This window comes from Danio rerio, chromosome 23 (genome assembly GCF_049306965.1).
Source record: "Danio rerio strain Tuebingen ecotype United States chromosome 23, GRCz12tu, whole genome shotgun sequence".
NCBI classification, from domain to species: Eukaryota; Metazoa; Chordata; class Actinopteri; order Cypriniformes; family Danionidae; genus Danio; species Danio rerio.
In genome coordinates this window covers 47,350,206-47,368,950 of record NC_133198.1, presented here as the reverse complement: position 1 = coordinate 47,368,950, position 18,745 = coordinate 47,350,206, and the positions used below count along the sequence as shown (strand labels likewise).

At 33.7% G+C, this 18,745-nt stretch overlaps 1 long non-coding RNA gene across 2 annotated transcripts; it reads right to left on the bottom strand.

The window, feature by feature from the left end:
- LOC100537734 (uncharacterized) lies at positions 1-13,059 on the bottom strand. Of its 2 annotated transcripts, none has more exons than XR_012398815.1 (3): positions 12,905-13,059; positions 1,994-2,071; positions 1-1,866 (listed from the first exon to the last, which is right to left on the bottom strand). It is a non-coding gene; the product is annotated as an uncharacterized lncRNA (long non-coding RNA). The 2 variants fall into 2 exon arrangements; XR_012398816.1 differs by lacking the exon at positions 12,905-13,059 and adding an exon at positions 10,693-11,192 and having other exon boundaries at positions 2-1,866.
- Positions 13,060-18,745: the final 5,686 nt, after the last annotated feature.

Sequence of the window (18,745 nt, the reverse complement as noted above, 5' to 3'; positions counted from 1 at the left end):
TGAGAGAGAACAACGTCTTTTATTTTTACAATTCTATTTGCTACAGAAAACAATGTCAGATTTACTGTCCTGTCCCCATAGACACTTCATTAGATACTCCTCGCATTGTTTTTTGTAATTTGACATAAAGATTGTATTACACATAAATGAATGTAAATGTACATATTTTTACGAGGATTCTCCATTGCTGTAATGGTTTTTATACTGTACAAGCTGTATTCTGCCCTACACCAACACTTACAGGAAACTTTTTTTTTAACCTTTTTTTAGGAAAATTGAGTAAATGCAGTCTGTGAATTGGATTCTGGTCTACTGTTTATTTATTATTATTTTAAAACAATTTTAATAAATAATTTGTAAAAATACATTGATTCATTGTGAAATTTCTATAACTTCATATCTATCCTTCACAATAATCCTGCAGGAACTGTATATTTTAATAGACCTGTAGGATTGTAATTCCTGCAGGAATAATCCCTGCATAAATTTCCTTCATAAATTTCCTTCTTAAAATTTCCTTCATAAATTCCTGCAGGTATTCCTACAGGAAAATGAGCTGAAAATCCTGTAGGAAACCTGTATGATATTCCTGCAGGATTCCTGCGGGGGTTTTTTGTAAGGGCACACATCCTATTTCCTGGGGGAACTCTTCATAATGTAATAATGTAATGATAAATTATAAGGATGTTTGTACTGTACAGAATGTATATTGTATATGAAGCCTATGTCCTCTTTTCCCAAAACTAACCATCACAGAAAACACCACACTTTTACACTTACACAATTCCTCACTCTGTAGGCTACGCTTAAAACCATGTTAAGCTGTGGGGACCTCTATATAGGTTTATATATTCAGGTTTAGTTACCCACAGACAGGAATATAAAAGCAAGCATACACACACACACACACACACACACACACAGGCCCACACTACTTATTTTTAGACCAGAATCACATATTTATGTTATTTATATTGTTAACACCAGATGTCGCTGCGGGGTTAGAAGTGTGTGAGAAGAAGCGTCAAGATGGCTGTGTATACAGATTTATACAAAATAAATCATCTGGTTATCAGACTCCTCGTGTGCTAATTAGCCTACCAGTGGAGGACATAACACGGTACTGTACATAAGCTATGCTTATTATTTACGCAGTTGTTCTATATTCAGGGAATGTTCTCCCCGTGTTGGCGTGGGTTTCCTCCGGTTGCTCCGCTATCCCCCACACTCCAAAGACATGTACGTAGTGTATGTGTGTGAATGAGAGTGTGTGGGTGTTTCCCAGTGATGGATTGCAGCTGGAAAGGCATCCGCTGCGTAAAACATATTCTGGATAAGTTGGCGGCTCATTCCACTGTGGCGACCTCAGATTAATAAAGGTGCCAATCCGAAAAGAAAATGAATGAATGAATGAAATCATCTTGTTATCAGACTCCTTGTGTGCTAATAAAATATATTTAATTTACTCTCTTTTTAATGCAGTCGTTCTATTCTAAAATACTGGGTGGTTTTACCTCAATATGTCTGTCAATAGTTAAAGAAATGTCAATTAAATTAAATTAAAAAACAAAACAAACACTTGATTTGTCTATATTTGACCAAGCATGGGTTAAAACCTCCATCCTTTAGACCTCCATGCACATTTTATTGTGAAATTGGTTTTGAAATTACTTATTTAAATGTACACATTCTGTATACACAAGCCTGAAAATGGCCATAACCTCTCGGTCGACCAGCTAAAACCAGGTAACCAGCTTAGATTGCATGGTTGTTTTCCTCTTCTTCATCATAAGAATGAAATTGGACCAGTGAACGCAGTCTCCTCAACAGACAGAGGCAGATTCTCTTCTGTGTTCCCATTATTGGCTGCAAATTTAAGAAAGATGAAAATGACAGATCAAATAAGCTTTCTTTAAAATAAGTTAGTTTATTTCCTCCATGGTTTGACCATTATGGTGAGTATTAATAAGCATTACTGAAAGATGAAACCTACCTCCACAGCAGAAAAGAGAAGTCAGCATCCTCCGGACATTCAGAAAGAACACTGACAGCATTTCACAGATAACAGATCCTGCATAAACAAACACATAAACAATAATGGACACATGGTGCCATCTCGAGACTTCACTTCTAGAAGAATTAACATTTCCTGTTGATTTACTAACCCATGATGCTAATTTATTTATTTATTTATTTATTTAGCTGAAAAGAAATGTTTTGATGACAAAAACATTCCTGGGTTTTTCTTTGTTCAGGTTTGAATTTCCAAAATGCAGACTAATATAGCTTCAAAGAGCTATAAATACCGATGTAGCAGAGGGAAAACCAAACGATCATTTATTTTCTTAAAAAAAGAATAGTGGTGAATTAAGGTCAATTGGGACACTTTTTGCCACAGAGGCGATGATCAAGGAAAGTGGCCAATTGATCTGAATTCAACCCTGAATTGGCTCATCTTGCACTAGATTTGGAATGCAATCTTTTGTGGTAAAAAAAAAAAAAGTATAGAATTTTATTTTCTTAAAGAAAATTATTAATCGTTTCTGTAGTTTAACTCCAGTTTGGAAGTTAAAAAGTGTTCAAAATGTCCTACTAATAATTTTATATAAACTAAGCCGAGGATATTCTTTAAAACTTGTGATGTTTTAATCTAACCCCAAGGGGGCAATAAAAACAAATAATTTTTGCTTTGACATGACATGTACATGACGTGTGATTTTGACATGTGATTGATATTTGAAAGTGAAGAGCCCGCCTTTTTGCTGCCGGATAACTTTTTCAGGTTAGTTACATTTTGAAATCATATACTAAAAACTTAGTAGCCAATGATCAACTAAAAAAATCGGATTGTGAGAAAAGCTGTGTGTTAACTATAGGGGTAGCCTTAAACAAAATGGATAAATCGCCTACAGTGCACTGTAAAAAAAATCAGCTATTAGCCTAGCCTGCGGTCTTCGTAAGGTTAAAAGATTTTCTGAATTGATTTTGCTCTGATTTTAAATCTACCTATATTTTTTATTAACGGTATTTATTTGTCGCACTTTCAAAATTTGTGAGTGGGCACACGTAGCAATCTAAACATCTTAAATCCATTTTCTACACATATTAATTCTAGACATAATATGTAGCCTAATAAATACTCCAAATCTAAACACAACAGCGTGACGTGTGCTTGTTATGCTTTTGCGCAGTGTTTAGCTTTCTGATTAGACGAGTTAGGGGATGGTACAAATTTTCAGTACTAATGAGCTTAGCTTGTGTTTTATCAGCATTATTAGCCTTTCGATATAGCCTGAAATCCGAGAGCTATGCGAAAGCAAATTGTCGCGTGACTTTCATTTCCCCGACTGTACAGACGGGTTAGCTGTTGTTAACGCCATGCCTCTAAGTTTCCAAGGAGCTGACTCTAAAAATAGCCTATGTGCAAAATTGTACCTATACACCTTAATGACAGTCCAGTAACCTTTTAAAATTAAAAACATATATTAATCAAAAAGGTAAGATTTTAAAATAAATTCTTGTGTAATAAAATGATCATGTTCCAGTATATCCTACCTATTGTTAATACCAAATAAGACATACAATTTAATGATTTTCTTCTTTTCTTTTTTGTTCTTACTTTTTTATTTATATTGTCAAGTACTTAAACACATATGTCGCCTACATATCTTTGCAACAATTTTTTGCAATGTATAGAAATTTAAGTTTCATATGACATACTTTATATCTAAATCTAATTTTATAATCTAAGTCATTTTAAGCTTTTTTAAGAGGTCGCCAGAAAAAAAAATAGACCAATTAATCTGTAGTTATGAGTCTGCTATCTCAGATATTTTTTCATGAGCCTTAAGAAAGAAAAGCAGCAGTTGTCGACAATTCCTCCCCACTCTGAACACTGAACACTTGTGTTATGAAACTTATGTTCCTTTTTAATGTTTTGTACTGTTCCCTAAAGTGATACCGAAAATTATTAGGAAATCCTTATTGGGGGAGCTGTGCTAAACAAAATTCTGCTTTATCTTTTTGAAGTTGGAAGCACCCTGTTACGTAGTAAAATAAATTATTTTGAGCCTTGATATATAGGTAAAATGATTAAAACCGAAAGGTTTGGAGAAAAGTTTACAGAGATGCATTTATAGGCCTTCTTAACCCTTTAACTGCCCTAGCACGGAAACATTTTTGGATTGCATTTAAAAACTCATTTCGCTATTTAACACACACAATGCATTTTTTCAACACATCCCAAAATTTCTAAAAATATCAACCTCTACCAAATGGTTGATCGGTTTATGGTAAAATACCGGAATTAATAAGTCTGAAAATATGTAATGTAAGACCTATTTATTTATAAACATAATCAAAATAAAAAAAAATTTAATACTAAATCATCCTAATTTTTTCAAGTCTGCCATGAAATATTTCAGATTCTTATTTAACATGTTTTCTTTTTTTCTTTTTTTTTTAATTAAGACAAAGTAAAGTGCATAGTGCAAAATAATTGTTTGTTTGATTTTTTTGTAAACCAACAATGCTGTCATTATTTAAAAACAGTCAAAATATGGTTAATCATTTGGTAGAGCAGGAAGGCAGTTAAAGGGATTACGTGCAAAAAATTGTCCGTTTACTAAAAACTAAAAGTGCTTAACCTAGCTTACATCATAAATTGATGGAATTAACATTTTATATATATATATATATATATATATATATATATATATATATATATATATATATATATATATATGTATATATATATATATATATATATATATATATATATATATATATATATATATATATATATATATATATATATATATGTTGTCTGACATTATACGGGTGCATTTTTATTTACAAAATACGGCTTTTTAATAAATGTTTACATTTATTTCTGCATTGTCATATTTTATTATTGCTTAATACACAATTTTTAAACCCTTAAAGTAAAAAACAAACAAAAAACATTTAACATGAACTCGGTTTAAAACAGTTCAATTGTGGTTCTATTTAATGAACTAATATTCCAAAAAAAAAATCTAGGTATTCCATATAAAGCACGATTTCTCGTTCTAAATGTACATAGATATATATGTTTGAATGCAAATTTTCTAAATCAGAGATCTCCGTTCACATGTTTGAAAATTTATCCTATTTTAAAATATATTTTGGTCGGTCTATGAAGGAATAAATTGAAATATTTATTAAATCGATTATAAAAGTATTTTTGCGCACCCTCTTGTAAATTACATTCTATTTATTTTGTTTATTCATAATCTTGAAAGTATGCCTATTGAATTTAAGACACATCAAGTCCTGGAAAGTAGGCTATATGAACCAGCATATGTCCTTAAAAAGTGCATGAATACTATTTTAATATAAAACTGGTTTGTGGGGTTATTTTGAAAGTTGCACTGAACAAAAAAAAAAAAAAAAAAACATGCGTGCGGAGGTATAGCGCGTTTTCCCCGCAGATCTCTTTCTTATGAGAGAGAGAGAATAAATGCCACATTCATCTTAAATTGTCAGTTTAATTGTAAGTTAAACTATAAAATATGCTACAGAATAAAAAATACGGTAAATGCAGTGTGACCATTGGATGAAAGATCGAAAGAAATATACTTTGTCAAAGAAAATTGTTAGCGTTCAACTTATCACTATACCTCGGGAAAGTCACAATGTCTTTAAATCAACCATAAACTTTCTATTGAAAACATTTTGCAGGTTGTCTCTGAGACTCAATGACGCTGATTAAGATTTGTCGCCAACATGATTTTACTTCAATTTCATCATTTTTTTCAGTAACCACTAAACGGATAGCAGATATTTAAACTATGCAAAATGCACAGTATGGATATTGAGTCTTTTGCATCCAGGCATGTTAAGCTTAATATATTAATGTTGCATTCATCATTGCCGACATGTCTATACAGTTGCTTGATTAATGTGAACTGGTTACCATTTTTACTAAAATATACAAACAATAGTAAATGATAGTAAATAATAGAAACAGATTATTAACAACATATTTAAACATTTAAAATATATATTTTTATTTTTGTCATGTTAAATTTTTGACTTGCCTACCGGCATTTCCGCACAATTTCTCCAAATTTTTACTTGAGATGATTAATTAACGTCTCTACTGAGTAAATATGCAAATGTTTAACGTTAAAAGGTTTAAAGGTTAGTCCTTACCATTGTTAGCATTTACCAAAAAAATAAATACTTTAAACTGAGAAATTCTTAAAATTAAAAAACAAAATGTTGCATCTACAATAAAAAAAACACTTATGCATATTTTGTCACTATGTTTCAAAACAGCACGGGGAATGAATTAAAAATGTTTTTAATTATTTAGATTATTATATTATATTATTACAGTATATTAAGTTATATTATTAGTATTAGAAGTATTACCACTTGGCATTTGATATGAAATAATAATTTTTAGAATGTGATCGTTTGGCTCGCGGCTTTAGTCTGAGGATGAGAGAATGCTGCCTGCAAGTGGAGATGGAAACAACATGGAAAACGAAATTTCTTCAAAAAAAACACGATTTTTTAGAGCAAGTGCAGTGTAGCGATGCCCAAAGCATCGAAAAAATGTTAGTGATATTTCACCAAGTAAGAATCGAAAAGATGAGGACACTCGCATAGGCAATTTTTTGTGATAATGTACAACAATAATTAATATTTTTACATTACTGTGAGGGTTTCGTTTAAAGATAGTTTTTTTAGATCAAGTCAGATGTTGCGTTTTCCAAAAGCATCGAAAAAAGTTAACAAGTCTACACTGTAAAACATTATAAGACAAAAAGTCATGACTACACATGTTTTTATGTTAGGCTACATTAACTTATATTAATAAGTTCAGTGTTAACTACATTTTTAACTTATACTAAGCTTAACTTGATAATTTTAGTCAGTTATAAATTGAGATGACTAGAAAAGTAAATTTGATTCAAACTAAAATCTCAGCAAGATTTTTACAGCGATATATACAGCTGCTGATATACTCTCATCGGTATAGCATAATTTTTGTAACACTATAAGATTAATTAATATTTTTACATCACTTTAAGGGTTTGGTTAAGCTATAGCCAGAACTTTATAGGCGATGAAAATGTTTCAAATGCAGTGATTATAATTAAAAGTTTTGATTTTACTGTAAATTGTATTAGCCAATACTTTAAATGAAATTATACATTAATTAAAAACACATCTAAATTAATTGAATGAACAGAAAAAAATGAAGTTATAGGCTAATATGCTTCTCAATTAGACTAAACAATCTGTCAAACGAGCACAAAACTGCTAAGTTAGGCGGTTCCTATAATAATAAATCAGGCGTTGTTTCAGTGCATCAGTCTGGTTAGACTTTACGGTAAATCAGTTGCGAAACTCGAGAGCTTGCAAATGTAAATGTGAGCACTTGTGATAATAATATTTGTATGTGTAGGTTGAAATGTACACTTACAGCTCTGATGTGAAAAGCTGAAATCCTCGATTTGCACACACATCTAACAACTCTTAGGCTTTTGAATCACTTGTTCTCAGTTAACTGTTTTGGCTGAGTGCAAAGATAAGCTAATATATTAATTTATGTAACCACATACACTGATTCTGCACATTGACTGATTGCTTACCTTTATCGTTTAAATTTAATGTACGTTATACTGTTATAATGGCCATTATTGACTATTAAAATTGATATTCTGCAAAAGAGACGGGGTAAAGCCTGTTCTTTTCAATGGAAATGAAAGGAGGCAGTTATATTTAAGCCCTGTTTTGTTATAAATATGCAGAGTGAAGATGACGCTCATATAAATATGCAGCTACATGAGGCTGTTTGGTGTCTGTTAATCATAATATCAAAATGAAACAAATTTGACTTATATTATGTTTTCATTGTTTAGATAGTGAAACAGCAAGCAGGGTGAGGTGAAAGAGGTTATAAAGTACACTGTTCCCTTTGAAGATTCACCCATGAATTAGCAGGCAGTTTTTGTTATGTTTATTGTTTAATATAGGCTGAGTGAATAGTGTTTTGAATAAGCTAAATCGGCTGTAGTGTATGAGTGTGTGTGAATGAGTGTGTATGGGTGATTTCCAATATTGGGTTGTGGCTGGAAAGGCATCTGCTGCATAAAACATGCTGGAATAGTTGGCAGTTCATTCCACTGCGGCAACCACTGATAAATAAGGGACTTATGCGAAGAAAAATAAATGAATGAATAGTGTATTTTTTAGAACTCAACAAATATCTTTATGGACAGTATACAGAAATTAAATTGAGATTAAAGTTTGTATTTATTTATTTATTTTATATATATGGCTTTTGTGTTTTATAGAATTTGAGTTCATAAAAATATTGGATGTGCATAGATAGATAGCATTTTGATTGAATTTAGTGGGCCGCTCTGGCCCAAAATGCCAGGGCCAATTTTTTGCCCCAGTCCAGCCCTGGTTGCACTGTGTTGTCTCACAGTAAGTAGTTCGCTGGTTGGAGCCTCGGTTGTGTCAGCTGGCATTTTCAGTGTGGAGTTTGCATTTTCTCCCTGTGTTCGTGTGAGTTTCCTCCGGGGGCTCCGGTTTCCCCCACAAGTCCAAAGACATACGCTATATGTGAATTGGATGAGCTAAATTGTCCGTAGTGTATGTGTGTGAATAAGAGTGTATAGGTGTTTCCCATTGAAGTGTTGCTGCTGGAAGAGCATCCGCTGCGTAAAACATACTGGATAAGATGGTGACTCCTCATTAATAAGGGACTAAGCCGAAAAGAAATTGAATGAGTAAAATTTTAGTGGATTGAACATAAAACAATTGAGTTGTCCCTACAAAAAACTCAAGTTTTGTGTTGTTTTAGTGTATTTTAAATAAGTAGTTTGAACAAACAGCAAACGTTATTTTTGAGTGCATGAATGGTTGAAGAATTGTAGATTTCAACACAAATTTTGTGTAACTATTTTTACCTTGAAACCTTGGTTAAAAACCTTGATTATTTTATTAATTAACTAATTTATTTATTTATCAAATAAAAAAGCAGCAACTACTATTGTTGCTAAGGTTTGAATTATATAGTTATAGTTAGTAATTATATATAATTATATAGAAAAGTAAAAAAGTTCATTTACTTTGTTTACAATTTATGAAGCTAATTTGTTTATCAAGTCCCTGCTGTCTGTAAAACTATATCAAAGCTTTTCACACATAATCTTACAGTTTATGATTCTACAAAGCTCCTGAAATGAATGGGTATCAATATCAGTGCGAGTACACTAAAAGAAAAATATACAGAAAATATACTGTCAGAATATTATTGATTAAAACACAATGTAATGTGTAATTATGTGTGTAAAAAAACACACGAAAGTCATGTAAATGGCAGATTCCTTCAAATTAACACAGTAAATTGTATGCATATTTACAGATTTTTCCTAGAGAGTACAGCAGATGGGAATACTCCCTTTGTTAAACTGCATTTGCACCCCATGTTTGTCAGTACTAAAAATATATTCAAGAGTTCACACTTAGCTGATAATCAATAAAGCGTATTTGGCATGCTGTCCCGGGAGAGAGCCCTGAGCTCGTAATATCCTCGAGCCCGGGGCTCCCTCCCGTTAGAAGGGCGAGAGGGGAATTCGAGGTCAGGTAGGTCTCGAGAACTCCCCTGCTTGTCACCGTGAGAAGTGTAAACTCAGGTTGTATTGGGTGATAATTTGTTTTAGTCGATTGCTATGGTTTATGTTTTTGGACGGTGGGAGGAAACCGGGGAACCCGGGGAAAACCCACGCGAACACGGGGAGAACATGCAAACTCCACACAGAAACACCAACCAGCCCGATGGGTTGGACTAGCGGTGTTCTTGCTGTGAGGCAACAGTGCTAGCCACTGGGCCACCGTGTCGCCCGATCAGAAAAAGTGGGAGGATGTAGGGGTGGAAGGGGGGAGCTTCAAGACGAAGATAACAGGAGTGGATTATAAAGATCTGGGTGTCATATTAGACAGCAATCTAACTTTTAAAAACCATATATCCCATGTCACAAAAACTGCCTTCTTTCATCTGAGAAATATCGCTAAATTACGAAATATGCTATCCATCTCAGATGCAGAAAAGCTAGTCCATGCTTTTATGACTTCGAGACTGGATTACTGTAATGCTCTATTTGCAGGCTGCCCAGCATCCTCTATTAACAAACTTCAATTAGTGCAAAATGCAGCAGCCAGAGTTCTGACCAGGTCTAGAAAATATGATCATATAACCCCAATTTTATCCTCCTTACACTGGCTGCCTGTTAAATTTCGTATTGAATTTAAAATATTACTTCTCACCTATAAAGCTCTAAATAATCTAGCTCCTGTTTATCTAACCAACCTTCTGTCTCGCTACGAACCAACTCGCTCCTTAAGATCTCAAAATTCAGGGCTTCTGGTAGTACCTAGAATAGCAAAATCAAGTAAAGGAGGTCGAGCCTTCTCTTTCATGGCTCCTACACTCTGGAATAGCCTTCCTGGTAATGTCCGAGGCTCAGACACACTCTCCCAGTTCAAAACTAGATTAAAGACCTATCTGTTTAGTAAAGCATACACTCAGTGCATCACCTAGCAGGTTCCACACTGGCTTCTGCATCTTGCTTATATACACTATGAACAGCAGCTACGCTAATTATTCTCTTTATTCTCTATTTTCACCTGGGGATACTCATCCCGAGGTCCTCAGATTAGGCGGAGTCACTGATTGGATCCAAGACCAGCGACGTGATGATCCCAAGGATTCCATATCCGGGACCAGGCCATATCCTGAGCTGCTGCTGCGCTGATGGTCGTGGGGAGTGGAGAACATGAGTCTGATTCCAGCGACGCTCCAGGGACAGACGAGTCTTCATTGAGGCCATCTTCCAGCATAAACCACGGCGAATGAAGTTCTGCACAAGACTTTTGGCCAGCGGAGAAATTAAAATGGTCGTGCCCAACTGAGTCTGGTTCTCTCAAGGTTTTTTTTCTTCACTCCCATCAGGTGAAGTTTTTTTCCCTCTCCGCTGTCGCCACTGCCTCGTATGGTTCAGGATTGGTAGAGCTACGCATCGATGAATTTGCTCTTCAGTGTTTGAACTCTCAGTAATGATTAAATCACACTGAACAGAGCTAAACTGAACTGAACTGAACTGAACTTAAACACTAAAACCTGAACCACACTGTTCCAGTTACTATGACCATTTATGTGAAGCTGCTTTGACACAATCTACATTGTAAAAGCGCTATACAAATAAAGCTGAATTGAATTGAATTGAAAACTCAGGTTATTTATAATGCTTCCGTAATCATCTAATAGGGCTGATTACGGAGCTAACAAGGAGCCAGCCGTGTTGATTATAAGCACGTGATCCTCTCGAAATTAGTTTATGAATAAACCACACTTCAAATACACACGTCCAGACAAGCAGTCCAGAGAGGCAAACCAGTGGCCCTCAATAACACTGTTTGACTCCGTTTCAGCAAAACATCCTACAGCTGTAAAGTGTGAGTCATTGATCACAGCACCACTGGAATGGTCTTTTTTCTCAAACCAATCAGCAAATACTGCCCAATGAATTATCCAAATATAATTCAATCTGGAGAATAATTAAAATTCCAGCAGCCGATTGAGCTGCTTGGGTTAATTGCTTCTTTCTTACTTCTTATATTACTCCTGTCTGAACATCACTTTGAATAACAGCATCAGCGGTGGTTAACCTTAAATACTGACCATAAGAATAGAAACAAACACGTGTGCAACTTTGAATATGCTATTGCTCTTAGCTCAGCATCACCGGTGTCTGTTTAACATTTTTCATCACATATTTGCCATTGCATCGGTGATGTGTTTATCAGAACAACAAACTGCGTCCTTGATGACAGGCATTTGAAATTCAAAGCAGCACTACAGTCACAGCGTGACTTATCAAGAGCGAAAGCAAGCTCTCAATGCTGTGTTTCGAATGGAGAAACAGCTCAGTTGAACTGTTCATTATGTTTGCGAGGCTGGATTTTTGTTTGTTTTATACCATATGTCAGCAAATATAGCCAATAATCAACAGTCCTTGACTGATTTATTTTTAACTGTTGCTTCAGACTTTTATCATAAGAAAAGAATGTACATTCGGTATTGGACAACATGTTATTGTAATGGTCACTCTCTCTCTCTCTCTCTCCCTCTCTCTCTCTCTCTCTCGCTCTGTGTGGGGGGGTTTTCAGTACAACCGCACGGTTTGTGCAGGGTGTGCCTCTCTTCCTCAAATCTTAACTGAGCTTTCTGCACGGGTTCAAAACGTTGGAGAGAGAAGTTAGGTTCCCCAAATGTCTTAATATCTGCACATAATGCCTGCAATAGAAGCCCAAATATGAACATTTAATTGTGTTTACCCAAAAATCTCACCATATCCGTTTACGCAATGCCATTTTAAAATATTCTACATGATATCGCTACAACTGCACTGAAAACAAATGATTTATTGGATCTACTTAAAAAATTAGGTTCACTTGCAAACAATGTATTTCTGAGTTTAAACAAACAACTTAAGTTGAACATTACTACATTTATTTTGTTTGTTTAGATTCAGCCCATATCAGTTTTTTGCAACCACTTAACTTAAAAATGTGGATTTATCCATCGAATCGTTTTTTTTTTCAGTGTGTTAAATACAATTTATTTTAAGAAACTGTAGCTGTGTGCGAGCAACTCGGACTCATAGATACTCATAAAAGCTTTCGTTAGCAATTGGCCAATAAATAGGCCTAGTTAGATTTCGCTCTCAAGTCCACTGAAAAACAATTTTTGAATTTACACAAACAAATTAGGTTTGTAATGTTCAACTTGATTTGTTTGTGTAAATTCAGCCCAAATCATTTTTTTGCAACCACTTACCTTAAAAATGTGTTTGGTTTAAATGTATGAAATTAAAAATAACTGTTTAGTCCTGATGTCCTGTCCTTTCTTTTTCCCCCGCCATGATGTTTTTTTAATTGACCTTCTCGTCTGGTTCTTGGAGTGGGGTCTGAAAGCAGACCTGGTGCAGATGCAATCTGAGCTGCGTCCAATGCTTTTTAATGAGCTAACCCAACCCCGCCCCTAACCCTACACCTCACAGTGACGCCACTAGCTCCTTTGAGTGCTTTATAGATGCAGTCTCAGCTTGCATCATAAAGGTTGCATTCTGATATTATTGTGTTCTTCGACTATTCCCTGTCCGCCGTATATTTTCAAGAGTCCGCCTCATCGTTGCCCGTCGTATCAGCTGCCTTTGGTTTCCTTAATCAAATTTCTTAATGTTTAGATCTTAATATTTTTTGTAATTTAAAACTAAATGACTTTACTTATAGCCTAATGTTGTAGCCAGTCGTTTTTAATGTTTTCATAGGCTACCAATAGAATAGTTTTAAACGTTATATAGCATGAAATAAATTTAGACTTTATTGTCTGCACAAAGGTTCTGACCATAATTTCACATTTGACACTGGAATACACATGCACTTACAGCTTTATAACACATATTACCCCAAGTCGTCTATAAAAAATAAAATAAGGCCTTATCTGTGTATTTTCACACATTTGTGCATTGCACACTGAGCTTATGATTTTTTAAATATTTTTTCTCTTTAAAGTTTAAAAGCCGATGTTAAGTTATAAAGAACAATTTTAATGAACATTATATAATATTATTTTAAGACTACTTCTACTAAGTCTAATTGTAATAGGATAGACTAAAATGCAATATTTATATTCTGGCATAGAAAAGTAAACTCGAGACGGCAATATTGTGCATTTTGCACAATAATGAACATATCATTGTGCCTCTTGCTATTTTTAACATTTAAACAATGTAGAAAATTAAGTTTGCCATTTGTGATTGAAACATTTTTTCCGTATGTTTAAGTTGTCAGACTGGCATATTTTTTGAGCAGCACTCACACAGACGCAGTGAGGTAAATGAAAAATAAGCTTAAATATTTGTTATATTTTATGTATATCATTTTTATGTTAAATCTTCGGTATTTATGCTATTATAACAATTTTTAAACTCTTTGGATTTTCGGATAAATTAAAAGACGTTTTAACAGTTGCGTGTTTACCTTTTTATATTTTTTGTGTGAAAAAAAAACCCTGAAAATATTTATTTTTTATAATTTCTCATTTCGTACAAACTATTTCACAAGAAAATATATTAGGTGCCATTTGAAAAAAAGTAATAAATGCGTATACCAAAAGGAGGATGGGCATTTACACAAACTCGCATGGGACAAAATATCTTGGCTAAATCAGATTAAATAACACAGCAGGATATTTTTTATGGCCAAACAGTTGTGCATAAGTCATATTTTAGTTAGATTTTTAAACAATTAAGTCTTTTAAATCATTCTATTCACATTGTAAAGATGGAAATAGCATTTTAAAAATATAAAGTTTGAAATTATATTGTTGGTATATTTTCGATTTCGATGTAATTTATTAGGCCTCTATTACTCTATTTTCGCCCCCCACACACTAATTTTACCGTATTTACAGACATTTAGCCCAGTAAGCTCACGCTGACTCATTTTATAATGCACAGTAATGTTTTGTTAATAATAAAAAAAGTTTGTGAAAAATTGTTTGTTTGTTATTTGTTTTATTCATGCCTATTTACTTTTTAAATTGCAATTAACCAAGTTGTTACTGTCATAAGCACAATTGAAGTACAACGACATTTTGAAGCTGAATTAAAATGAACAAACAACAGTGGGACAACAGAAAAATTATGTCTTTGCATTTACATAAAGGTGGGGTGTTTAGTATCACACAGTTTTTTCATTTTTAATTACGCCCTGGTTAATTTTTAAGCATAATTGTTGCTCTATGTTTTAGCAAAATTATTGCTCTGTATGTTGCTATATAACTAATTGCACAATACATTTCACACTCGGAAAAAAGTGAGAAAATTCTAGATAATGTACAATAACAAACTTTTAAGCACATGTTTGTAGGTTTAATCTCTCTGTCTCTCTCTCTCTCTCTTTCTCTCTGTGTGTGTTTTATTTAATTTATTATTTAATCTTGCTATTAATATAAGCTAAAAACGGTAAATCTGGTTGATTAAGCATATGCAAATAAAAACCTTTGAATATAAACACAAAATAAAGTCATTCTTCAAAATTAATCCGACAATTCAGTTCTATGCAAACTTTTTTTGATAATACATAAATGATACATCGCTTAAATACCTGTGTTGGAATTCCCCATAGTTTTTTTGTTTAAGAAATAATCTTCCTTCTGCACTTGAGCACGTTTTATTACGAGCGCGAAAAAGCAACCATGTGCGTGCACGCGCACTTACCCTCTTTGGCCATCCCAAGCGTCTCTGACGCAGAGCCATTTGAGGAGAGCTGAGCTCCAGCGAGGGGGAGCATGAGCTGTCGCTCCTCCTCCTGTAAGCTGTTTTAATGCGTACACCAAACCCACCACTAACCCTACCCGCAGTGACATCACTCGTAGAAGAAGTGCAAAAAAGTTGGAGCTCAAGCTTAAGCTCCCCTTCATTGGAGCTCAGCTCTCCTCAAATGGCTCTGCAGCGAGCACTACTTGACCCATATACTCTAGATGTCGCCTACACTGTTGTTGTCTATTGGATGGAATCGATCCGCCATTTTAAAACAGGGTACCCAACAAACACATTTACGTTGTAGCGATGTCTGCACAACGTTGTATTTTTTCAAAGGCAACGTTGCCGCTTACGTGCTCGCTACATTGTCACAACGTAGAAATGTAAGACGTGAGAAGGCTGTAGCCACGTTGTCGTGTGACATTCAGCAACCGCGAGGCGGCGTTCTTACTACTTGTATTAAGATTTTTTGTGGCAGTTTATCAATACTGCCTAGAATACAGGATAAGCAGCAATTCTTTTCCAGTATTGCTTAATATGAAATATTGTTCATTTATTTTTCCTATTTAATTTAACAATTGCATGTGTAAACTTTAAAGTGTAAAAACAACACAAAAATGAATATAATCAAACTTTTTATTATATATTTCACAACATTTAATACATACAGTACACATCTAATTATAAACAAACAGTATAAAGTTTAGATTATATATATATATATATATATATATATATATATATATATATATATATATATATATATATATATATATATATATATATATATATATATACATAAATTAAAATTCAGACACTGGGCAGTGAAGCTCTGGACTGGAGAATACAGCAGACCGGGGAGCGCAGCTGAAGACCAGGCATAGTTGTTGGTATGCAGAAAGCAGTCAGAGGAAGAAACAAATTCAACAGATAATCCAGCTTCAGGGATCCACAGCAGACAAGTCAAATTAGGCAGTGAACAAGAGAGGACAGATGGAAACGAATATGACTAGCAAGTTTTTGAAATTTCAGACATTTATTGTAATTTCATTACATATAAAATCTCCAGTGAGTAATTATGTAGCCTACTTTATTTTAATGCTTTAATAATATATCATATACCAAAATTACATACAATTAAATAAATTTAATGATACAGGGAAAACAGGTTTGAGTTAACAGAAGTCAGAGTTAGTCTCCCAATACTTATTATTATAATCACTCAAGTGAAACTAACTACACCTAATAAAATAACAGAAATAAAAATACAAAATCTACACCTACCTCCCTGACTAAGAACAAAAACAGGAGAAAATATTTACAAAAAGAAAAGTGTGGCGTCCACCCCTACGTGCTGCAACGTGTATACAATATATTATATTAACAATCAACAAACAAACAAACACGGATGAACACAGAGTCAAAACTTAAACACCAACACGGTAAACACAATCAACGAAAACACTAACATAACCAGCCTGATCTCACGAGCAGCAACTTTATCACACCAACTCAAAAACAACACGCCAACAGAACTCGCCCCCACGCCCGTTGTCCCCCTTTTAAAGGACGCCCTGGGTTACTTAAATGAAATGTACATTATACTCTAGGCCTATAATTGCACAATACATTTCACAAAGAAAAAAGTGAGAAAATTCTAAGTGGTGTACAACAACATCTCATTTTAAGTCCATGTGTGTAGGTTTAATAATCTCTCTCTCTCTCTCTCTGCGTGTGTGTGTGTGTGTTTTATTTAATTAATTTACTTTGTGTCTTTAATTTTTTTTCCACGGGTAATTCCGTTTAAAAACTCAGTTAACAATGTTGTTAGTGTCATAAGCTCATTTGACATGTCCAAAGACATTTTTGTAAATTAAAATTAACAAACAAATGTGGGACACCCGAAACAATTTGGATTTCGATTAACACCTTATATACAGCCTGCTGAAAAATCCAGCCTTCTGCATGCAAACGTTTATGCCTCCATAACTGTTATGCTATTTAATTAAATAAGGTTACTTCATCCAATCCCAGGGTACGTCGTCTGATTATACAGTTGAAGAGAGAGAGAGAGAGAAAGAGAGAGAGAGAGACACACACACCTGCCAACGCAACAGTAGTAAATGTTAATGTTTTTGCTTTGAATAAAATAAATACAGGCCTGGTGAGAATTTCTTTTTTTTAAAACATTTAAAAAGTTACTGTTCTAAAGCTTAGTGTATATTAATATATTATAATAGTATATATTATGTATAATTAATACTACTCAAATGCAGTGGAAAACACATTATTTAACCAAGCAGATGAGAAAAGTCCACGACAGACAGATACAATGTGTTTTTTTAATTTTATTATTCTTTTTTTCTGACAATAAATAAAACACACATTGCATTTATATAAATAATTTGAACCTTGACAAATATCAATTTCTAATCCACATTCATTCAGTACTTTCACCCACAGACAGCATATACATGATTGAGAAATACTGATTCATTACTGGAAAACACTAGTGAAAATATCAAGCTACAGTCAAACTAGGTCTTTTAAATGGCATAGTAAGAATAGTCTAAACGGCATAGTTTTCACATTTGTTTTTCAACTTTTTATATTTGATGTGTGTCTCCTGGCTTATTTTTTTGGATGTCTACACGCCAAGAAAAGTGTTATAAAGTAACAACGGAAAGAGATGTAAAACTTTGATAAAGGGAAACCAAGCAGCATCAGAAATCCCCTATATTCTGCGGTATAACAGTTGATGATAGAGAAGACACACAGTCTGAAGAAAGCAGAACTCTGGCAGTGATGGTGTTGGTCTTTTAGTGAATGCTTATGGCCAATTTCTTTGGTTAAATTTTGTTCCTGCCATCACACAAATGCTAATCACTGTAAACAATATCAAGTCCATCATGTGAGCAAATCACTTGTGTATGCACACAGTTTTTAGCTGGTTAAACTAAACCATTGACTTTTAAACTCTTGTAAATTTCAAATAAACCTGAATGTGCAAAGAAGAGTTCATTTGCAAAAACAGATAAGTCTGTTTTATTAATTTACAAATAAGATTTGATTTTTACTCAATCATGATTTTTTTAATTATATTTTTGTAAATTAACACTTTATACAGTTGAAGTCAGAATTATTAGCCCCTCTTTGTTTTTTTTCTTTTTCAAATATTGCCCAAATTATTTTTAACAAGGCAAGGCAATTTTCACAGTGTGTCTGATAATATTTTTTCCTCTGGAGAAAGTCTTATTTGTTTTATTTCGGCTAGAATAAAAGCAGTAAAAAAAATAAAATTAAGGTCAATATTATCAGCCCCTTTAAGCTATATTTTTTCGATAGTCTAC